The sequence below is a fragment of the Daktulosphaira vitifoliae genome, unplaced genomic scaffold (genome assembly GCF_025091365.1).
Source record: "Daktulosphaira vitifoliae isolate Bord-2020 unplaced genomic scaffold, ASM2509136v1 Scaffold_4, whole genome shotgun sequence".
Lineage (NCBI taxonomy): Eukaryota > Metazoa > Arthropoda > Insecta > Hemiptera > Phylloxeridae > Daktulosphaira > Daktulosphaira vitifoliae.
In genome coordinates, this window is record NW_026099575.1 from 9,149,626 (window position 1) to 9,149,933 (window position 308).

Sequence of the window (308 nt, forward strand, 5' to 3'; positions counted from 1 at the left end):
AAAAAAAAAAAAAAAAAACAAATATACCCTTTATGCTTATATAAATTTTTTCCATTTTTGAATTGTATTAAAATAATGAATACACTATCCTAGATTATAACTATTAATATTTAACCATACTATACTAAAAGTATGTATATATTAGTTAATTGCACTATCATTTACACTATGCAATTTCATTAATTTGCACAATTATGCACATGCTTTTATTATAAAGCAGCATGAGGACATGCTACAGAAAAAACATAGGTACAAAAGCATTAAATAAGGGAAGGTGATAAAAAGTAACTGTCTTGTTTTGATTGTAA